General features: G+C 39.9%; 1 protein-coding gene and 1 pseudogene across 4 annotated transcripts in view; both read right to left on the reverse strand.

Moving 5' to 3' along the window:
* Positions 1-20,974, reverse strand: part of LOC105809167 (schwannomin-interacting protein 1) — an 886,964-nt gene that overhangs the window by 274,516 nt on the left and 591,474 nt on the right. The window lies entirely within an intron of this gene.
* Positions 12,021-12,907, reverse strand: LOC105809169 (annotated as a pseudogene).

A 20,974-nucleotide genomic window follows, 5' to 3' on the forward strand; every position in this document is an offset into this window, starting at 1 on the left:
GAGATTACCCAGCATAAAAAGGAAAGAAGGCTTAGATTTATCAACAGGATGAGACAATGCTCAATAAATACCCGAGGAAAAGTAGTTGTTTCTATAATGATACTATTAGCTACCATCAGTTGAACAGTTATCATGTGTCTAGCACTGTGCTAAACATATTCCAGGCAATGTCTCACTTAGTTCTCATAACCATCTGTTAAGGTAGGTATTATTGTCCTTATTTAAGAAATGAAAAAGTAAGGCTGAGAGATGTAAAGTAACTCACCAAATTTCCATAGCAGGTGGTAGAGACAGGGCTGTAAACAAGGTCGGCCTGACCCCAGAATCATGCTCTCGCTCATGATGCTATTTTCTGTCTGTAGGGCAGGCAGAAGCACACGACTTCAGGGCAGAAATGTGCAGCTGCCTCACTCTAACTTTCTATCAAGACCAAGGCCAACACTTTTTCTTCCCACTTTTCAGAGAAGGGAAGTTGAGGCTGGGAGTGGAGAGGAGTGTGCCTGTGATCATGTGACAATTCCAGTTTCCCACTTTCCATCTCTGTTCCTTGCAGGGAGCTCTTGCAGCACTTGCTTTGGCAGCACATACGCTAAAATTGGAACCATACAGAAAGCTCTCGTAGCCTCCTTCTTAGTGCCAGCCTGGCGGCCCCTTTGTGAAAAACCTGGGCCATGGGCAAGTCCCTCTTATTTGTTTAGCGGGATTTAGGGGCAGAAATGGTTTGCCTCTCCCTGCCTCATGAACTTACTTCTGACCTACGATCTCTGGATAAATCATTTTCCCCATGACCCTCTAAGAAAGCCTGTTCGTGTGTGTGTGTGTGGCTTCTTGAAGAAAGGTAATGTTTCTAAAATTTTAACATCTTTCCTTCTTCCCAAAGTAAGCAAATGGGAAGAAATACTGATTTAGTTCTCATGGCTTCCCAGTTTTCTTTCTGTCAGCAACTACACACAATTAAGCTTCTAGACAGAACAAAGGAAAATGAACAGTGCTGAACAATTGTATTATCTCGGACCAGTCCAGTGAGTAAAAGTAGTAAAAAGCACCAGAACATTAGCTATAATGGCTTTTTAGGGCAAAGTGCAATGACTATGAAGGCACACAATTAGCAGAGTCATTTGTTCTGACAGACACTGCTGGTATAGGAACAGAGCTGTCATGGGGAGTTGTTTCTCCTTGTGAAGTTTACTGTTATGGCTGGAAATTCTTACAAGCACACTGTGTCCCTTAACCTCAAAGGACCCGAGAAGGGTCTTATCTCTCTCCTTGAATTGAATGCAGTAGCAGGGTTCTCAAGAGAGCACTGGAGACTTTTGGTCCCGCCTAGTTTCCCATTCAACCCTCACCTCTCCGGTAGGTGGACCTCTCCTCCTCCAGCGTCCCCACGTTCTCCGTAGAACTCTTTACTCATGGCCTTGCTCAACCTCCAGCGTGTTTGTCATTGTCCACACTCCCTTAGTTTTCAATTTCTCTTTCCTCTTGGCTTTCTCTAATGACAGCTTCTTCTGATTTTCCTTCTGCCTTTTTGCCTTTCTGCTTTTCACTAACTTCTCCTCTCTGTCTGCCCCCTAAATGCTGATTTACTTTCTGGCCTTTTCCTTTACTGTTGTCTCTTCTCCCTTAACACCCTCCGTATAGTCAGTCTCAGTTTTGGTGAACTTATCCCCCAGTCTTTACCAAGACCACACACCAATAGCTTCCAATCCCTAGCCCAGCTCTCTCCCCTGCGTCCCAGACCTGTATGGATACCCTTCTTCCTTACAGAGCGTAGCAGACAATGCTGGGGTGCTGCCGGAGCCCCTGGGTCCCGTTTTAGCATTCCTGGGTGTCACAGCCCTCCACCCCACTCCCGAGGCCTGCCCTTTTCACTTTTTAAAAGGACTATCCTTGAATTACTGGAGCAGCTTTGCCTACGTGCATGGAGAGGTATGACTTTCTGGGTGTTTATATGTCTCCCTGTCCCCATCTGCCCCATCAGCAACTCTTAACTGGTTACTACTGGGTACAGGATATGAAAGACCAGCTCCCTTGTATTGAGTGGTGTGTTGAGTTTGCCAGGAGGAAGATGCCAAGATAGAGTTAGAAGTTACCTCACTACTACCTTATTACCACATAACTGGGGGTAATGCTTGTGACACACAAAGAGGAGAGGGAGCAAGAGTAGGCAGAGAAACCTCTAGACCATTACACAGGTCTGACTCCTGTGAAGGAGAGGAAGAAGGAAGGAGAGTCGGGTAGAGTAAGCCTTAGACTGCAGAGCAGCTCTGAGAAAGTCTCAGCTAGTCCGCCAGGGTCCTCCAGTGCAAAGGTCGCTTGTAGAGGAGTATCAGAAATGCCGAGTCATTATACTACCCCTGTGCTGAGCTGTTGGCTACAGGCTGTCTGGGAGGCACATGGTCTCAGCTAGAAGCTCAGGCTGAAAGCACTGACAGCTATCTGCTGATAGCTAATTGCACCTTGTGGAAAGTTCTCTCTCGAAGGGTGATCTGAGCTGCTCACTTCCATGGCTCCGTAAGTGGGCAGCTGGGAGGTGTATCTTACCCATCAGAGTCCCTTGTGCATCAGGCTAAAGCCTGTGCTCTGTGGAACTTGTACCTGAGATTACAGCCTTGTTTGGCCCACTCTTCTTCCCTGTCTTGCTTGCCCATTTCCTTACTAATATCCCCTGGGAGCAGTTCTTTTATAAATCACTTGTACATGAAATCCTGACTCGCAATATACTTGGGAGGATCCAGTCTAAGACATGGACAAATCTACTTTGATACTCCAACGAACCTTTAAACAAAATGGTATCAAAAACCAATGCATTGTCTTTTCATTTAGACTTTCCCATCTCCACAGCAAGTGGCACCTTCACCCACCAGTCACCTAAGCCCAAAATCTGGGCACACCCTTTGAATCCTTTTATCCTTACTCCCCACATCCAATCCATGACCAAGTTCTGTTTCTTTTTACCATTGGTACTTCTCAGATCTGTTTCTCCTTGCCAGTCCTACTGACATGGATACTGCATTGCCACTCGTTTGCTGGGTGATGGCCATGGCTCCCTCAATGGTCTTGGCCTTTGGGACACTCTCACCCTGCCCCAATCCAGTCTCCATACTCATGTCACGGTGAGCTACCTGAACACACAGTGGGCGCCTGGTAGAGGCAGACTGTAGATTGTTGAAAGCATTTACATAGTTCCTAATCAGTGACAAACCAGTTTTAACATGTTTGTTAGGCTGTAATGGTGGGCCAAAGCATGCAAAACAAAATTTAGTAGGGACAAATGAGAGACTACATGGTCATTCTGGAGGTTGCAAGCAGTCTATGCATTCTAGAATTTAAAACCAAATGTGCTTAAGAGTAATCTATCACTTTGTTTGGAGAAGAGCCGTTGAGTTGTCTGTTTGGCTGTGTAGACACAAGGCAAGAGTCTATTCACTGTTTTTGTAGAAATCAGCATGATGGACACTCTTTGGCTCACCAAGGTCCTGGGGCTTGGATATACTGGTGAGTACAATAGGCAGAGATCCTTGTTTTAGATAGGCCTGATCAGAGGGTCAAGCTGGGGGTTGGGGGAGAGGAGATGTCAGTTGGAGGAGGGTTTTTCTCAAGTTCATACTTGAGTCAAGGCTTCTCCAGCTCTGGTTTATATGGATTGTCTTGCCCTCTTAAGAATTTCTAAAAATGGAAACAGCTACCTTGCCCCTTTCTTCCCACTAGAGTAGTAATTTATTAGATAAAATAGGAAACAAAATCCGGGCATTTCTTTCTTATGTGTTTGGTTAAAGCAGACATTCCCTTTCTCAGACTTTGAGGGCTGCTGGCCTAACTATGCTCTGGGACTACTCAGTCAGAGGGGTATCAAGATTCAGTTAAATATTCTCATTATAGCTTTTTTACCTCCTGCACCCCAAACTAGAGTGTTAGTTCCTTGGGGGCAGGATCTTTGTCTATTTATTTATTTTTTTATTTATTTATTTTTATTTATTTATTTATTTTATTTCAGCATATTATGGGAGTACAAATGTTTAGGTTACATATATTGCTTTTGCCCCACTGGAGTCAGAGCTTCAAGCCTGTCTACTTTAGTTTTTATTCCCCAAAGTTCCTGCATATGGTAGGTGCTCAATATTTTTGTCTGATTGATAATCTCTTATTTTTCCACATTGCAGAATGCTTACGTTTCAAGTACTACAGGATAAGCACTGTGCCTGCAAAGTAAGGAAAACTGATAATCTTGTGATTTTGTAAAATAATGAAGTTATCTTTTAATTTGAGTTTAGTGGTCATTATTCAGTCTGCAGAATTGTGTTCTACCTTGTTTACTTTGGGAGTAATAAGTACCTTTTATGGCCCTTTTTATTGATCAGTATGAGATGAGCATTTTAGCTAATCTTGTTTCAATTCTTCTGTGGTCACCACTGCAAAAGAAAAACGGCTCATGCAAAGCTCCAAATGGATAAAGAGAAAAAGATTAAGAAGAAATGTGGTTGATGCATTTATATCACACTAGAATTATAGATAACCTAGCTGAAGTAGAGAATCACTTGTAGAAATCGAGTCTATAATATGCACCCAGGCATTTACATAGTTCCTGGTCAGTGACAAACCAGTTTTAACATGTTTGTTAGGCTGTAATGATGGGCCAAAGCATGCAAAACAAAATTTACTAGGAACAAATGAAAAATACTACTCAAAATCCAGGGAGTTTAATTTAAAAAGACAGTTTAAAATGTTTAGTTTGTTTGAAGCTCAAGATAAATCAACGATGCAGAATTACTGCTGAGAAAAAAAATTCTTAGGATGCATTACTAGAAATACAGTGCCTGAGGAAAATACAGACACAGGTTTAGTTCTTACGAGCCCCTCAAATCATTTCTGGAATATTTTGTTTAATTCTAGGTATGGCTTTTTAAGATGGACATTGACAACCTAGAAATGTTTCTATGTTGAGTGGGGAAAGCAAAGAGTGTGTTCAAATCCACTGTTACTGTTATCAGAAAATGGGGGGGATGGTGAGGGGTTCTCTCTGCCCTATCCACTCAGAAATTATGAAAATAGGATTGACGTCCTAGAATCAAAATATCAAAGTCAACACGTATTGGATGTGAAATGTGAAGAAAAAGATCCTAGGCCAGATTAAATATTCATTAAACAAATCTAAGGAAGAAAACATCAATTAGAGAGGTGGAACATAGGAAAAGTATAAGTTATATAGAAAATGATCAGCCATGCTGAACCCAGTCCAGTCCAGGACAGAAAGGATCTAGAAATAGGGAGTTTTTCTGACAGTCAAGGACATTTCTATTTTGATTAAAATGTACAACCAGCTGTTGTAGCCTGATGCCATTAAACATTCAAATCATCTCTTTTCTCATGCCATGGTTCTGTGCTCACCAAGCTATCTGATTACAAATTGACTTCTCATACAGGCCTGCCTACAGAGGGAGAGTGTGCCGGTGGTGCCATCTGAGTATTCTGGGATGTGTGACAGTAATGGCTCCCATTGTATTTAATAAATGAGTCTGTTGGCACACTGTCTCTTGTGGGCTTGGCTAATGCGAATATGCCCTGGAGGGTCAGAGCTACTATTGATGTGCTTACAGAATCCAGTTTTAGAAATTGCAAAGCTGAGCCACAGACTCTGTATCATGATAAATTCGCCAAAGTAACAGATTCTACCTCACTGAGAATTCTTGGGAAACAGCCAGCCTTCTACCTGGACAACCTCACTCTGTCTTCTGGAAATCAGAACACTAACCTTCTTGTGAACACCTGTAGCAGGTATATCATTCCATTCTTAGGTATTGCTTCATTAAATCTTGATTTCTTCAAGGGGCTGAATTTGATTCATTTTTGTGTCATTTACAATACCCAGGACATAGACATTTCCCCAACCACCCAGTAGCCCATCCCTGACTACCCTAGCCCTGACAACCACACATTTTTAATACAGTTTTTTTTTTTTCCTAGAGATATGGTCTTTGCTATGCTGCTATGGTCTTTAACTCCTGGGCTCAAACAACTCTCCTGCCTCAGCTTGCCAAAGCGCTGGGATTACAGGCATGAGTAATCATACCTGCTGACCATAACCTGTCTTCATGTTCAGGGCTTAGTCAACTTTACCTCCCTCCACTCCACTAAAATAAGGGGGATTAGCCTCATCCTCAGCAATCTCCTCCCTACCACACAAGGGCACTCATTCTACAGAGTTGCAGCCATCTCTTTGTTCTCCTCCTACCCTACGCTACAGATCTCGCACTCTCCGGTTTCTGTCCCTGAGACCTATACTCATAGTCTCTCCCATCTGCCAGGCATCCCCTGTAAGATGGTCCGGGATATCATCTCTTCCGTTGGCTCCAAAATCTACAGCCCATGAGTGGTGCTTTGTCCCTGTGTCCAACATGATATTTCACAACCTCAGATATTGCATTTGGTTTTTATTTCCGGCTGTGCTCTAGAGCTTTTGAACCTCTGCTTGTCTGAGATAGGTGATTGACCAGTGCCCTCCATAGAAACTTGCACATAATCATCCTTCATCCAATGTTTGTTCACTGAATTAATAAATTAACCATGTCACTTGAGTAATCTAGAAACATTTTGGAAGAAGTTAAGCGAGATGAGAAGCCATAGGAAGATGTAGTTGAAGTCTTCACACATTAAGTGTTATGCCATGTGAGTAAGCAATCACATTCGTTATGCCCTGAACCTGAAGGAGGTATAGATGGAAGGTTCCTGGAGGCAGAGGTGGGTGTATATGTAGGTGCAGGGGGGTTGGATTGGATACAGTCATACTGAGGCCAAGGCAATGCAATGACCTGGGTATTAGAGGCTCCAAAAAGTTAAAAAATCATTTCTCACAGAATCAGTTAATGGCAGTAGTGGGATTCAAAACCTGGTCCTCTGGCTCTAAGTCCCTTCCTCTCTATTTCCTCTCAGCTGGGCTGCTTATATAATAATAAAAAATGAGCTCTGTTTGAAGACCCAGCTCAAGTTGAGATCACAAGTGATAAAAATCATTTAATGTAAAAGTAGCAAAATCATTTCCTTCTTTTGCTTTAATGTGGACTTCCTTTGTGCTACAATAAAATGTCCATAAAGAATTCAGCACCAAGATTCTATTTTCACAGGGACTGCTATTTGTTTTTCTTCCTGGGCAGGTTATCCACTGTGGAGAGTGGGCCTTTGAGTGTTTCCCGGTGTGCCGTGAACTGCACAAGTGCCACCCATTCAGGTGAATTACACTCACTTAGGAGCCAAGGCAAATGTCAGACACTCTTTCCGTAATCTGCACTTGCAATTTTTCTGAATTTCCTTTGAAACACTACCCTATTTGAGTGTCATTTCTCAGTAGGTTATGAGATATACTTGCCATTTCAAATGAAGATTTGAAAATAAAAAGCCCTGTTCGTATCCAGTCACAGAAAACCATTTAAATTCATCTCCACGAAATTGACGTTAAAATTTAAGAGCATAACTGTACTAACTCTTGAACAAATGAGAAAATAGGAAGGAAAGCCTGTTGCAGGGCATAGCTCTATGAAAATATGCATAAACATTAAAATTATTAAAATTCATATATAGATAAATCTTCAAGCCTATCTTTGATGCAGTAAAAATCATTAACGCTGAATAATTAATCATCTAAAAGAACACAAACCCAAATCAATGATAAATAGTTCTAAAAGCAGAACTTAAATTTTTTTTTCAAATTTCCAGGTTGGAAGGATGAGAAGAACATAGGAAGATAAATCAAAAAACAGAAACTTCATTTCATTATTTAATGCAGATTCAACAACTATTGAATGGCTACTATGTGCCAGGTAGTCTAGGCATTTTTTTATATTCATTCTTTTAATCAATTCTCCCAAAAAATCTATGAGATAGGTAATATTTCCCCCATTTTACATATGAGAAAGTTGGAGCTTATATTTTAGGCATCAAGTTTACATAAATAATAAGTGAAAAACATCCAAATTCTCATTCAAGTCCTCTGATTCTAAGTCAAAAATGTCTGTCTACTATGACATGCCACCTTCCAAACAGATTATGCAAATTTAATTGTTGACTTTCTAATGTTGGTGAGAATTGCTTCAGAACTGATTAACCTTATGTGCATTTCAGTTCAGAGGGAACTATGGGCTGGAGAAGCTGATCTTTTCATAGCATTTATCAGTCCCCACAGGGGCACTGGAGTGTGGGTTTTCCTGGCCATTCAATGGTGATGAAACCAACGGAAAAGCCTGTGTCTCAGGGATACAGCCTCTTTGCATTTCTGATCGCGAGGCTGTACCTTCTAGTGGTCTGACATTTTTGAGTAAACTGATTCCTAATTTTGAGGTTAATGACTAAAATTCAGGCCCAGATTTCTTATAAATTAAGGCAAAGAGTTGTAGATGATGCAGTTGACTGTCTCTGCTTTTCTTTTGTGTACACATGCACACTCTCATAACCAATATAAGCTGGCCATATATGGATAGAAAAACCAACATTCACTGCTTCCGTCCAAGGAATAAGATAAAGTTTATCCTCAAAGACGGAGGCCAGAGGATTACCCAAATCACAAAATGGAGAGGATTAGACTTGACCCCCCACACTCAGAGACCTGCATTGTGGAATTGACCCTGAGAAAGGATTTACGGATCTATCATACACAGTCACTGGTAGAATCAGGATTAGAGAACCTCAATTTCTCATTTGTACCTCAGAGCTCAGATAACTTCATACCCTGGGAATCGATGTTTCATATGGGGGAAGAGCAGACAGGACTGCACAAACAGACTTTTTATCGTTATTGTTATATGGTCGCCAAACTATTTTACCTTTAACCTCTAAAATATAAGAAGCATCAGAACATTTTTTACTTCTATGAAGTTAAATAAAATTATCAAAATGCAAGAGATTATCTGAGTGAGTCAATAAAAAATATTAAATTTTAACTCCAGGTAAGATACTTACTAGGCATTAAATGTGGAAAAAAAGATATTTAAGAATTTAAAAGAATAGCAAAAATATTTGCCATTTAATGGTTATCTGCTATGATATTGGCACAGAAGAGTTTTACAAACACTTCTTCTTTACAGCAAGGTTAAAATGTAGACAGTGTCCTATTTTCTAGAATAAGAAACTGAGGGCCAGGTGGGGGTGTGGCTCATACCTGTAATCCTAGCACTCTGGGATGCCAAGGCAGGAGGATCTCTTGATCTCAGGAGTTTGAGACCAGCCTGAGCCCTGAGCAAGAGCAAGACCCCGTCTTTACTAAAAATAGGAAAAATATGCTGGGTATGGTCATGCGGGCCTGTAGTCCCAGCTACTCAGGAGGCTGAGGCAGGCAGGCTCAAACAGGAGGATCACTTCAGCCCAGGAGTTTGAGGTTTGAGGTCGCTGTAAGCTAAACTGACACTGCAGCACTCTAGCCCGGGCAACAGTGCTAGATTTTGTCTCAAAAAAAGAAAAAAAAAAACTCGGAGGGTAAGCAATTCAATTGTTCAAGGTCACATAGTTGGTTAATGATGGACTCCTGTTTAAAGTCCTCCAAAAGTTCTGTCCAGCACACTGTATTGCCTTCCAACCTAATGGAGAGAGATTAACATCTATGAGGAGGGTCTATGATAAAATAAAATAGATTTTTAAAAACCATAGACTCATGTTTTTTTGAAGGTATAAATTGTTTATACAGTGATTATAAAGATGCTGTCAATCCTCTTTGGATTTACTGCTAGACTCTAGGACATATTCTTTTAAATAGCCTCAGGGATGGTAAATATTTGCCCTTTTATCTTTAGCCATAAAACACATCATTTGTATGGGTCTGATTTTTGGAAATGGTCAAAAATGCTTCATGGCTCAATTCAGTGAATGAATTGAGTGATTAAACTAATAGAATTAAAAAGAACAAAAGGAAAGAAAATAAAGTATGGTCATAAAAGAATAAGAATTCAATTATTATTATATACTTCCCAGAGTGTTTGTTACTGAATTAGTGTCACTACCTTATTGTCATACCTCATATGCATGTAAAAAAAGGATTTTCCAATAAGAAAGAAACCACATTGAAGATCCAATAAATGGTAGAAAAAATGAGCACTAAGAGGGAGGTTTTGGGGAGTTTGGATGAATCAAGGATCTTACTGATAATGATTTGATCTGAAATTACATACCTGCTAAACTTAACCTTCAGTTACCTCTTTTATTCACAAAAAAAGGCAAAATTGACTGCCTCTCACAAAAATATTAAAATTTAGGTTTTTTAAACAATAAATTTTTTAAGATTTTAAACAAGAAGCTATTAAGAATTACAAAAGAATAGAAAGGAACAAATCAATGATGTAAATGTCTGGGTCATTCAGAAGAATCAACACTTTAAATCAATGGTCTCAAAGCAGGGCACTCAAGGTAATCCACAAAAATTCAGAAAGAATATTGCAACCTCCACATCTATTAATTTTTAAAAATCTCATGCTTTTAAAGCTTCTATTTTTACTTATATTTTATAATCTACATGACCCAATGTTACATGAATACTATTCATAAATAGATATGTATGCACAGTATATCAACAAAAGAATATAAGTATTTTTATCTATGTATTACTTGATGAGGTGTTATGTGATCAAAAACTTTGGGACAACTGCTCTAGACCCATTCAGGAGAGACTGAATGGAACAGGCTCAATGTAAACAATGTAATGCTGTCAAATGGCAGAGGCAGCACCTCATCTAGGTGATTTTTTTTTTTTCTGTAATAGAGCCATAGGGGGTTGTTTGGAGAAAGTTTTTAATGCTTTGGGTATCTACCACCTTGGAGTCTTTCATGTTCTTTGTGCACCATGACTTACACTTAGGCTGACGTATTTGAGTGAGCAGCCCTTGCTGGGTGAAAGCCTGAAAGAGTCTAACGTGCTCCTCTCGGGGGTGGCGAAATACAAGCGTGACCCAAGGGAGACAAGGCAGGCTACAGTTAATAGGACCCTTGATCTCCATGACTGAGACTCTTGCTGAAGAGAGGGTTTCACTGGCTGGTGCTGGGGAAGTCATTAGGATGCTAAGCATGAAATACAAAACTTGCAGAATGACTGCTGGAGTTGAGAGAACTTAGAGGTTATCTGGTCCACCCACTCATTTTACAGCAAGGAAACTGAGGTCTACGGAGTGAGTATATTTCATTAATGCGGGAGGACCTGGTGCTTGAGAACATGAGAACATTTTACTTTATAAGGAATGGAAATTCCACATGACTCATGTTAGCCTTTTTATTCTCCATTTAAATAGCGAAACTATGTTAAGCAGTGAAAATTTTGAAGCGTATACATTTTGATACATGGACGGACTACATGTAACTCTTCTAAAAATATTCAAACAGCAGATCTTGGTCTAAATTCTATGGACATAAGCCATTTAGTATTTTATTTACCCTCTGAGGGACAGAAATTTTAAATATTATGGAAATATCTTGTAATGGCCAATGCTGGCATTTTCCCAAGCATTTTTATAGCTAATCCTTGGGAAGTTTTTCATATATTTTTTATTGAAAGCAACTGAGAACATAATGCAATGATAACTCTCAAAAGGAAAATGTTAATTATTTTACTCTGTATGACTTTCCTAGAAGGAGTTTTTTAGCCTCTGTGTCTCCCATTAATCTAAATACTTGATTTTGTCTAAAGACTTCCAGTCTGAGCTTATGCTTCTGCAATTCCACACACATTTCCCAAGTTTTCATTTCCTCCATCTGGAGTGTCCTTCCAGCCTGGCTAATATCTCGATTTTCTTACAAACTTATTTACAAGCTCAGAAGTTGCTTAAAGACTTTCCCTTGGTTACTCCTGTCTCTCACTCTTAGCAGAAAGCAGAGAGAATGAAACTGCTTAGGCTTTGCAGAAATTATCTGTGGAATTCTCTATTCCCTACACTAAGTCTTGAGTTCCAGGATGACAGAGATTGGTTTTTTTTTGGTTTTGTTTTTTTAGAAACTGATGTTCGTGTTCCATCAACCTTATTTACATCTTGTTCAAGAGTTTGTGGAAGAACAGCTTAAGACCACTCAGTGGTTGTTCCTACCCATTCAGTGGCCTGAACAGTGGGGAGCTGCAGACCAGTCTTCTGTTGCAGGCTGAGTGCTCCAGTGTTCAGTGGGGAACACGGAATAGGCACCGTGCACACCTTCAGAGCCGTCTGCACCCTGAGGTTGAGTAGCAGTAAACTCAGGAGCTGGAGCAGTCCATTCACCCTGAAATTCCTCCGTGGTCACAGCTTTCTCAGTGGCAGCCTGCTCTTCCTTTTCAATCTCTTCAGGATCTCTGTAGGATCTCTGTAGTAGAGATCAGGCATGACCTCCTGCAGGTGCTCACGAGAGAGGTGACACCCACAGAGAGAACTTCCTGGGCCAGCATCCACCACATCTGACCCACTGAGGGAGATCCCTAGTTGTTGCATGGGATGGCAACGTCCACATAACGCAGAGGAGAATCTGTGTTACACAGAGCAATGGTGGGCAGGTTAACATAAGATGCCTGTGTCAGAGGCTGGTGGTCAGCTCTGGGATCAGTAACCACTGGAAGATGCAGCTCCCGGAATGCTGCCTGGATCTGGGCAGTGAAAGTTCCAGGAGTGAAGCAGCCAGCAACAGGAGTGGCTCCAGTGGCAGCAGCAAACTTCTGCACAGCTCGCCGGTGGGTATTCCTGGAGGATGTGACACTGACATCCCCAGGATTTTCAATGGCAACACTGGCTCAAGCTGCCAAGAGAAGCTTCTCCCAGGTCCTCTTCAGATTTAAGATGTAGATGCCGACACTTTTCCTTTTGTAGGTGTACTGTTCCATTTGGAAGTCAAGGCTGGTGTCACTTAGGTAAGTTTCTGCTGCAAGGAATTTGAGGACATCCCCCTCCTTCATTTGCAGGACATCGGGGGCTCTGGACATTGTGAAAGTTTCCCTTTAAGTTACAATGGGAATGGATCCCTCTCTCGATAGCGCGGAAAGGAGAGATGTCCTTTATTTCTATATTCTCAGTATCTACCAACAGTCTAGCACATGGTAGCTCCTACGACATGTTAGTAGAGAAATGCAAATTATTTCCAGAATCTTATTAAAGAACAACTAAAAATTTCCTGAAGTCTAATGTAGACTAGTTATAGTAATTTGCTATTTACTTCAAGTGATCAACTGCTTTTGCATTAAAGAAACCATTCAGTTGCTTGGAAAGAAGCATCCTGCACTTGATTCATATCAGTAGTGTAATATCAATAAGTTAACTCTGCCCAGAGCTTCTGATTGAGCTGAGAGAATTTTCTAGGCAATTTTCTTTTGAGAACATGAGTAGCTAAAACTACAGCTAATAAAGTATTAGAGAAGTAAGATGATACTTTGGCCTCAGTCTCTTCTTTGAAAATTGTTTATTTTGGTCTGTTTCTATCATCTTACATTAATAGCTATAGTTCAAAAGGAATTATTACTTTAATATACTAGGATTCTTTTTTTGTTCTAGGCAGCCATGCAATGCATGCTCTAAAAGGATAGTCCCTTGATAAATTTATTTTATGCCAATTTCTCTCTGGATGAAAAATAAATGTTTTAACCTATGAATCTATGTTTCAGATCCTGCTGGGTTGACACATTATAGATGCCTATCACTTCTACATTTAAATTAAGGGAGGAAAACAGCTGTAAATTTTATGACCTAGATAAAAATCATATTCCTTTAAATCCCTTATCCTTATAGCTTGATAACTTCTTAGGTCCTGAGAATTGATTTAAAAAAACAAAATCCAATTTCCTCCTTACTATTTATGGATTTTTCTCCCTTTCTGTTCTTCAATTAGCTTCAGCAGGGAAAACAAAGAATTGTCAGCATGGTACTTATGATTTGATTCTCTTGTATTAATTTCAATTTAAAATATTATAAAATTAAAACACTTCCAGTGAAGTCTTCATTTTTTTAAAAGAAAATTTTCAGCATGAAATTTTTCCCATTGTGTCTCACATCTTCCTACAAAACTAGCAAACTAGAAGGAATATACTTTCGTCTTTCTCCCAAACATCCATTATGCCAATAATAACTTTTTTCAAGAAAAGAAGACAGTTTGACTCCTGTATGTTTATTTGTTTCTAAGCCCCTTCATCCTCACAAAGGTCAGTTTTTGTGATTATGAAAAGTTGTTTTCAAATAAGATTAAGTTGAAATGTTGAAATGACAGTAAGTTGAACCATTGAAATGTTTTCAAATGAGAGTAAGAAAGTCAGACTTATTATAGAAAGGAGAAGAAATAATTTATGTCATGCATTTATTCAATCATCCACTCATCCAGAGGAATCACTGTGTCACACACAGAGAAGAATCTGATTCTTAATATCCCCTCAAGGAAGTTACAAAATGGAAGGGAAGAAGAAGTTATATTATATTATAATATGTATTATAGACAGGACAGAAATCATGCAGGCGTGACATTTCAGTACGTATAGATGCAGCCCTATCAAATTAAATAAACATTTAAATACTTCCATATTGATTAGTTATAGCTGCTGCCCATGTGTCCTAAGCACCTTTCTTGCCCCTTGGTCTCTGGCCAGAGACCCCTTCTCCCTGCCCTCCTCTCTCAAGGTCTAACAGTTAAAGGCAGAAAGCTTGTGTTGGGTAGGAGCACTGGCCCAACTGCTGCTCTGTTTGGCTAATGCCTGGGCAGTTCTGGTTGTGAAATATTTGGCTATCATTCATGGGTAAATGATACAAAGAGAAGGGATTCATTGGGAAACATATAGTCTCCAACTGTATCTTGAATGCCTGCAAAGTTAGAATTGTATATAAAATGTGGAGTAAAAAGAGATTCAATTTTGGAGCCTGGGTTTACAGAATGTCTTAAGAAAATTCTGGCTCTTCTTATAATACAAAAGCCAAGGTTGTATACAGGGCTTACTACTAAAACGTGTGCTTTTTAGATCAGGTGGAGCTCTCAAAAAACACAAACATGGAAGTTTAGTTGCTTTGTTTGCCACCCATGATTTTCAGCTTGCGTTGTCAAATTTGCATTTGAAGGCGCTATTAAACCACAGCTTCGAAATAACCATTACAGTCACTGCAAAATATAAGAAATCAAAAGAAAAGGGGGGACAAAAACAACCTCTGAAGAGAAGAATGGCTCCAAATGCAGTAATTATGCGGAGCTGTGACGAGCCTCATTCACATATAATGTCTACTTTGGGCAGGGAGGAAGTGCTGCACAAACAAATCTGAGCAGAACCTGCAATTCCCATCAGCGAAACACTGCGCAGGGGCCGCTCTTGCGGTCTAGACAACAGTGACTCAGAAAAATAAGTAATTTGTAGTGGAGCACAAGCACTCAGGGAAATCTGTCCAAACCAGCGTGGAAGTCATAACAAAAGGAAGATGAATTTGGTTTCTTCGCCTTTGTTAAACCAGTGACTCAACTGAGAGAGGTAAGTCTCTAACTCTTCAGCATTTCCTGTTTGTTTATTCTGGCTGGGAAAACTTTGATTCTTAACATATTTTGATGAAATCTGATGTACTAGTTTAAAAAATAAATATTTTTAAACCAAGTAATACGTTTACACAGTTTTTTTCTCTTATTTTTATTGTGCCAGACATTACTAAAAGTAAACCAATCCTGTTTCCATTCTTCTTTTCTATCTCCCACAGACAACACATTTCTTTTCACTGACTTTTTCTTTTGGAATATTCACTCTCTTCACATTTCTTTCTTTCTTTTTTTTGAGACAGAGTCTTGCTCTGTTGCCCAGGCTAGAGTGCAGTGGCATCAGCCTAGCTCACAGCAACCTCAAATTCCTGGGCTCAATTGATCCTCCTGCCTCAGCCTCCCAAGTAGCTGGGACTACAGGAGTGTACCATGATGTCTGGCTAATTTTTTTGATTTTTAGTAAAGAGGGGGTTTCACTCTAACTCTGGCTGGTCTTGAACTCCTGACCTCAAGGGATCCTCCTGCCTCGGCCTCCCACAGTGCTAGGATTGCAGGCATGAGCCACCATGCCCGGCCCACTTTTCTAACTAGCATGTTAATATTAACCATTGCTTGTTTGATCAATTGTAAACATTATCTCTTTAACTCCTGTTACTAAGTTGTCTAACTTACTCTCCCAAACCTTTGAAAAACAAATTTTTCAAACTTTCCTGTTTCTCATCCTCTTCATATGTCACAATATCTGGGTAAATCTATAGCCAGTCTTTATATTTTTGTCACTCAGTATTACTACTGAGTTAAGTAGTGTTCTAAGATTACAGATTTTTTTCCCCATGAGTTAATAATTGTCTTTTTTTCCCTTATGCTTAGGTCCATGTATGTATTATTACTCTCCCCACTCCAAATGTTTCAAAATACGCTTCGAATGCCTACCACTAATATTGTTCAAGCATTCAATCGTATCAGATAATCTTATTGTTCTAATTCTTCTTTAATGGAAATTCCCATAACTCTCTATTTTGGAGTCTCCCATAGCGCTCTATTTTGCTGTTCCTAACTGGACTGTTTCTCTGTAGGCCCGTTGCATGCCAATGTCTGGGACTTCCTATGTCTTTCTCTGGACTTGGATCTCCCGCTTCTTGTATCCCATGCCCCCCTCTTTTTTGGTTTATCCTCTTGTTTCCCAAAATAAATTCTCAATGTATTTCCTAATTAACAGTGTATAGAAAGTAAATTTTTTGACCCTTGTATATGGGAAAATATCTTTTTCTTTCTCTCCCACTTGAGTTTTGATACGTCTAACATTAAATTTTATGGTAAAATTATTTCCCTTGGGATTCTGAAGGCATTACTGCATTCTATTCTAGCTTCCATTGTTGCTATTGAGAAGTCTGATGCCATTTTAAGTTTTGATCTTTTGGATCTGATCTATTTTTCCTCTCTAAACTGTTAGAACTTTCTCTTTACTCCTAGTGTTCTGAAATTTCATTGAGATGGTGTGCCTTATTGACGGGGCCCTTTTTTCTCTCTCTCTTCCATTTATTGTGCTGGGCATCAGTGGCGTCTTTCATTTTTTGAAGAAAAATGGGCTTGTTGTTGTTGTTCTGTTTTCTGAGAAATTTCTTCAACTTTATCTTCCAACTATTCTATTTAATGTTTTTATATTTGGCTTTAAGTTTTTAGGATCTTTCTTATTCTCTGATTGTTCCTTTTCCATAGCAAGTTTGGCAGACGTACCCTAAGGTAACCCCAACGAGTCATGCTCTAATATAATCCCCTCCCCTTGAATTCCAGCAGATCCTGTGACTTGCTTCTAGTCAATAGAATACAGATGAAAGTTCACAATTAAAGTAATTCCTACTACTGAAAAGCTATTTGACAGTTCTATGGGACTTACTGACCACGAGTCATCAGCTTTTATTTCTTAGGGGATCCCCAAATTGTAATAAGAGATCTTGATCTCTGGGTCCACTTAGTTCTCCAGAGATATGCTTCTTATCCCCTGCCTGGTGGCAAATGCCTGGTTGCTGCTTTCTGGGAGTGGGAACAGGAGCAGAGGTTGGCTTGAGGGTCCTACCATCAATATGCTGGTTTTCATTTAATTTCTCTATCTTTAGTTTTGAGCTTTCCACTTGGCCTCCCCAAAACAAGCAAATAAACAAAAAACTAATTTGTAGTGTTTGCTGGTTTCTGTGGCATGACTACTCTTCCATGGCTGATTTCAAGGCACCAATGTGAAACGAACACGTGAACACAAAGCTGGGAAGAGATGTGCACGGCCAGCTCTTGCAAACCCTTCTGAACTTTCTCTCATATATCACTAGGTCTTAGAGTCTGAAGAGTCTCCATTTGAGTTTCCCTAGAGAATAAACTCCTAAATACATTGTGTGTGTATATGTGTGTGTGTGTGTGTGTGTGTGTGTAGGTAGCTGCTATACACAGATACCTCAAAGGAGAAAATATATGGAAAATGAGAATTAGTGTTAAAATCTCTTGTGTTCCAACTCTAGTTCAATTCTGAAATCATAAGACCTCAGAGTTTCAAAACAAATAAATTAAATTGTAGGGTGTAGCCATGAGTTTTCTCAGACATAGGAGAAGGTTTTCACTTTTGGTGCTTTTTGCTTGGGGCCATACCAGATGACTGAGCTAAATCCAGAATCAACCTTCTGGCACAATCCCAGAAGAAAAGGCAACTTTCATCCTCAGAACCTTATTTCGTCTCACACATGTGCCCCTTAACAGTTAAAGAATTTCCAAGTTAAGGGTCCACCTCCCCCAGACTTCTACTTTAAGCCATCTTTCTTTGAAATGTCCTGAGCAGTATCAGCATAAGGGACAGATTCACTGGGAGCTCATCACACTCCCTTCTCCCCTAGCAGTTCAGTTGTCCTCTCAGTCCAACCAGCTCAAGGTAAAACCCTGAGTGCACTAGCAGTGTCCCAGGTCCTTGTACGATGATCCAACATTTGGGTTTTCTCTCTAACAAAGGGAAGGGAAGCAGGGGTCCCAAAACCACGTCCTAAGACAACAAAACTAGCTTCTCTCCCTTTCCTAAAGTAAAAGGGGAAAAGCCTTGGTGCCAGGTGTTTAGTCCTCCGCAGCCGAAGGCCCCTTGACTCCCACCCCTGGGAGAGGGAGTACCAGGAAGATACTGGCTGGTGTTTGCATCGCACCTTCTCTTCAGTGGAAGCTTTCTGTCTGACTGTTCTAATCTCTGCAGAGCACCTCAGGCTAGCCAGGCAGCTGCATTCCAAGGGAGAAGTGTCTCTTTGAAGTTAAAGGCTATGGATGTCTTGCCCTGCGTCGGTCTGAAGCACAGAGCTAATGCTCTGCAGAAGGATCAGAGTAATCAGGACCCAGCCTGCACGTCTTCCATGAGAGGTTTTCTAGGGCAAGATGACTCACAGCCACGTTTTACAAGCCGGTCAAACAAACCAGTTGCAAGGTTGTTGCCAGGCCTAGTAAAATCTAGATGATGTCCTCTGCATTCTCAAGGCACTTTGTAGATAGATAAAACATAGATTTTTTGTCTTACCATATTTGTCTTGCTTCCTTCCTTTTTTGAAAAGTAAAATTTGGAGTTTAAAAAAATTATAAAATACATATGTACAAAGGAAAAAAGAGAACACAAATAAGTGTGTGCGGGGAGAGAGAGATAGAAGCATACCATTCAGATAAAACCATTATTGACATTTAGAGATGTTTTTCCACTCACTTCTTTTCTACTGCTTATTCTTTTTTAAAAAGATTTTATTGTGTTAAAATATGCATAACAAAATTTACCATTTTAACCATATTTAAGTGTAAAATTCCGCATCATTAAGACATTTACAATGTTGTATAACCATCACCACTATTTTCAGAATTCTCCGTTATCTCAAACAAATTCTATAACCATTAAGCAGTAACTCCCTATCCCTCACTCCCTCCAGCCCCTACTAGCTTCTATTCTACTTTCTGTCTTGGTAAATTTGCCTACTCTAAACAGCTCATATATGTGGATTCATAAAATATTTGTCCTTCTGTGGCTGGCTTACTTCACTTGGCATAATATTTTCAAAGTTTATCCACAGGGTAGCATATATCAGAACTTAATTCCTTTTTATAGTCAAATAATATTCCATTGTATTGGAATGGAATGGACCACATTTTGTTTATCTATTCATCTGCTGATGGATACTCGAGTTGTTTCTACCTTTTTGCCATTTGTGAATCATACTGCTATGAATATTGGTCTTCAAGTATCTGTTTGAGTTCCTGTTTTAATTTTTTTTTCAGTATATACCTCGGGATAGAATTATTGGCCCATATGATAATTCTATGTTTAACTTTTTGAGAAATCACCAAACTCATTTCCGCAGCAACTGCACCATGTTATATTCCCACCAGCAATACATGAGGGCTCCAATTTCTCCATCTTTGCTAACACTAATAACCATTCTAGTGGGTGTGGAATGGTATCTCACTGTGGTTTTCATTTGCATTTCTCTGATTACTAATGACGTTGAGTAACTTTTCATGTGCTTATTGCCCATGTGTATATTTTCTTTGGAGAAATACCTATTCAAGTTCTTTGCCCATTTTAAAATTGGGCTGTTTTTCTTTTTGTTTCTTTCTAGTCACCTTTATACACAGTTTTTGAAATATTTCATACATGAGATCATACAGTGTATAATTTTGTCTCTTAATTTTCCACATAGCCATTGAAATTACTTGTATGTATGTTTTTCTCTTCAATCAGACTGAGCCTTTGAAAGACAGTGACCAAGATTATGTCTCTGCTTCATTTTCGATATTCCCAACGTGGTCCTCATATTTTAATAAAACGGAAATTGGAACTTTACAATTTCATAACTGTATAATGCTCTTTCATGCCTCTGAGTCCTTGCACACTTCCTGTCTGCCACGATCTTTCCAACTTCCTTCACCTGCGTGATCTCCTACTCATCCTTCAAACCCAGCCTTTCCTGACTTCCCTTTGGTCCCTCCACTGCCATCCTGTATTGCAGCGCTGTATTTGCTTGTCTGTCTTCCTTCCTGGGCTGCGAGGTCCTTGTGTCCTTGGAGCCTGTCAGGAATCCTGGAACACAGCAGATGTTTGATAAATGCGTGTTGAGTGTCGAGTGAAGAAAATGTAGAAATTTGTTCAAAAAATACAGGATTTCTCTGTAAACATAAATGAGGCCCAATTACTCCCTTCTATACAGGGCTTAGGGATCAAAAGCACCAACAAACAACTGACCATTTTGAAAAAGGGTTTGTGGTTTTGTGGTTTACAAAGGGCTTTCACATGCTCTAGTTTGTTTAATGTCTACAACAGCCTTGCGAAGGAAACAAAGTTGCCCCATTCTACAGATGTGGAGGCTCAGGGAGGTTGTGACTTGCCCAAGGTCCCATGCTGGTAAGTGCCCTGCAACAAGGCACTTTCATTCTGAAAATCACACTCTGCTGCTCATTGTAAGCACCATGTCTGCCGATGGGAGTGATTTATTCTTTCCTGCTGTCCAGTCTTCAGATAGAGCACGATTTACTCTTTAAGCCAACTGCCAGGACC

This window comes from Propithecus coquereli, unplaced genomic scaffold, assembly GCF_000956105.1.
Source record: "Propithecus coquereli isolate 6110/MARCELLA unplaced genomic scaffold, Pcoq_1.0 Scaffold19, whole genome shotgun sequence".
Taxonomy (NCBI): Eukaryota; Metazoa; Chordata; class Mammalia; order Primates; family Indriidae; genus Propithecus; species Propithecus coquereli.